The following is a 3,778-nucleotide window of genomic DNA, read 5'->3' on the forward strand; positions in this document are numbered from 1 at the left end:
ATAGAGAGAAAGGCATAACTTTTTATATAAGTAACATAATATGTTAAGAAAGGCAAATGACTAACTAGATTAAGTGGCAATATAATCGATTATATAAGGTCTATAATCGATTAAAATAGAAAGGAAGGTCTAATCCATTATACAAATAACCTAGTCTGTTAGGTTAGTTGAAAGAGGTGTTATAGATATATATGTTGAAATAATCGATTATACATGTGCCATAATCTACAAAGGCAGAAGCATAATAGATTATGGTAATAACATAATCGATTAATCTGCATCAAGATTTTGTTTTTCTATATAAACCAGATGCGATACCTATTTCATTAACGTTTAACTTTTAAAATACTAATATACTTTCTAAGATTTGAGTACAAGGTCTCTCAAGAACAGTTCTTGGAGGATTTCACGTTTCATTGGTGGTCAAAACTTCAAAGATTCATTTAAGAAAAAGTGGACTTCATTATTGCTAATATATCTGTACTAGAATACTGTGTTCTGATTAGTGTATCATTCTTTCTACATTGTGTAACACGTGTGTGAGTAGGCTAGGTTAGAGATTGAGGGTTTTCATCTCTTGTATTGGGTGAAAGTGAGTGTGTTTCCTCTCTTATTTGTGTTGTAATATGATTTGAGGGTGGTGTGGATAGAAATTGAGAGTTTCAATGTATTCTCAACTTAAATTTGATTTAGTGGAAAGCTTCTCAACTCAGGTTGTTGGGAGAAGACTAGATGAAGGCTTGTGATAAGCTGAACTAGTATAAATTGTTGTGTGTTTTGATTTTTCTCTCATATTTTTTATTTAGTTAATTCATTTTTCGTTGATTATTGATTTCAAGATTCAAAAACTCATAATGATTTGAAAAAGATTTCGAAAAAGGTTAAATCCAATTCACACGTCCCTTCTTTAATTGAGATATAAGGCCTTATATTCTTAACAAGTGCACTAGAGCTGGAAATCGTATTTTAATTGATTAAACAAGATCCAAATGACCAATATATCTCAAACCTTTGGAGAAGGTACATTTGTTGGTGAGAACAATACTTTCTTGGAATCAATAGACAAAGGTATGTGAGATGCTATGATCAATCGAACCCATGAACCAACCAAGATAGAAAATGGGAAGATCAAACCCAAAGACTTCTATAAGTTTGGTAGGTTGAAACAAGAAGAGGCAGAGCAAAGACACACAGAAGTCGTGAAGTCTGCTGCCAAAACTGCTACAAAATCCGGCTCAAAGAAAGACAATTGTGGAGATGATCAATCTATATAAAACTCTAACAACGAAGAGCTAAATCTAATGGCAGAAAGGTTCTTAAAATTCTTGAGGTATAAAAGAAAAGCTAACATGAACTTTGCAGGAAATGGAGAGTCTTCTAGGAAGCAAGATAGATTTGATGTTCCCACCTGTTTTGAAAATGAGAAAGAAGGACACATCCATTTGACGCAAAAACTGGAAGAAGAAAGAAATGACACCAGTGAATCCAGCAAGGATCTTGAAGATGAAACAAATTTCGGCTTAATGGTCAGACCTACATCATTTGGAAGGAGTGAAAATAACAAAGGAAAGGAACATATGTGATATCTAGATAACGGTTGTTCGTGTCACATGACTGGAGATGCTAAACAATTCAACAACTTATCTTCCAAAACCAATAGACATGTCACATATAGGGACAATAATAAGGGTAAAATCATTGGTTTTGGTAAAATACAAACTCCTTCCTGCTATAAGGGGTTAAAGGTCACCTTTGACTCATTGGTTTTGGTAATAATTTGCTAAGTATTAGCCAACTGTGTGATAAGGGGTTAAAGGTCACCTCTGAATCAAATCATTGGTTGATATGCCATGCATCATGACATGAACTAGTTCTAGTAGGCAAGAGATATAACAACATATACATGGTTGATTTAAAAAATACTTCTTTCAAATATGTTATATGCTTACTGTCAAAAGAGGATGAACCTTGGTTATTGATAACGGTTGAATTTACCGTTATCTATGATTCAATTTTGATACTAAATTAACCCTTTTTGACTTTGAAGCTTGCTTAAACTCTTGTTTTTAGTTTATTTTTGGGAATAAGAGAGTTGAGGTTATACTTGATGATTTTATCATTAAATTCCCTTGATTTTGTAGGTTATTGGAATGAATTGGAAGAGGAGTTGAAGTATCAAGGAGTTGGAACCCAGGAAGGACAGAAAAGCACCAAAAGAGAAGTTTACAGAAGGTCGCAGGACGCCTGGTTACCATTTTCTAGGGCCCTGGGCATAGGAGCTCACGCAACCACGCCTGATTGCCCTTTTTTGAGGCCCTCAGCGTCAAGTAGCTCGAACCACTGCCTGCTTGCCCTTTGAGGGGCGCTGAGCGCTAGACTCCACGTACCGCAAGATGCCTGCTTTCCTCTTTCAGAGCCTTGAGCGCCACTCTTGTCGCAAGCTCGCCTTCTTGCCCCTAGTTAGGGCGTTGAGCGCTAGCGACGTTGGCCCATGATCCATGTTTGATCTATTTAAAGGCTTCTACACATTAGGGTTCTATCTTTGGATGACTGAAGCACAAAAACACAATTTTCGACCCTTTGGAGGGATATTGGGCATGCGAGAGCTTTCCTTCTCACTTTATAGGGTTTCCATTCATTCATTCTTTCATTGTACACCAAGGTTCTCCATGATAATGGAGAACTAAACTCATTTGTTGTTGGGGATAATGTAACCTCTAAACTTTCATGTATTTGAACATGTTTTAAATATTTTATGCTTCTTTCATTGAATGTTAGTGATTTTCTCCTATTCTTAATGTTTGTCTTGTTTTGGCCATTCATGACTTGATGTTTGATTTGTTTGAGTATTGGGAAATATCTTATGAATCATGATCTGGAGGATTTTACCCAAAGGGAATATTGCCTAGGGATAGGGATAGGACGTTTGGTTGTCTTAAGCTTCTTTTCTTAATGCGGAATTGGTTATTAGGGATTCAAGGGATTGAGGTCTAATAATTAAGACTAGGCTTTTTATGCCGAGGGATCGAGTTCTAAGTAATTTCGTAAGTGACACTAACATTCCAATGAAGAAGATGAGTTCTAATATGCATGAAAGTAAGGTAGGTAAAATCTAAGCCCAACAACACCATCATCTCATATCATTTTAAATCATTCATTCATTCTTGTTTTAGCCTCAATTGATCAATTTTACATTGAAGTTTTTAAGTTTACTTTTATTGCAATTTAGTCTCATTTAATGGAATCATTCTTTATTCTTAATTAGTTAAGTGATTATACGACTGTTTAGTAACACGAGTCTCTTGGGAAACGATACTTGGTCTTACCATTTTATATTACTTGATACGATTTGGTACACTTGCCAATGAGATAACAGTTATGGCATAAGAGACTTGCACATATACACATGCATCATCTAAATAAGTTAGTATCTAAAGGTGTTGTATTAGTATTACCAAATATAAAGTTTGAATCTGATAGACTTTTGATGCCTACCAAAAGGGAAAATAAGTGAAAACTTCCTTCACATCCAAATAGGTTATATCCACTACTAGACCATTAGAGTTGATACACATGGATTTATTTGGTCCATCTAGAGTAAAAAGTCTAGGAGGAAATTACTATGGACTTGTTATTGTAGATGACTACTCTAGGTTCACTTGGACCTTCTTCCTTGCGTCCAAGAGTGATACATTTAGATTTTTTAAGAAATTTTCCTCCATAACTCAGAATGAGAAAGAACTAAAAATAAAATGTATTAGGAGTAATTACAGGAGGA

This window comes from Vigna angularis, chromosome 3 (genome assembly GCF_016808095.1).
Source record: "Vigna angularis cultivar LongXiaoDou No.4 chromosome 3, ASM1680809v1, whole genome shotgun sequence".
Lineage (NCBI taxonomy): Eukaryota > Viridiplantae > Streptophyta > Magnoliopsida > Fabales > Fabaceae > Vigna > Vigna angularis.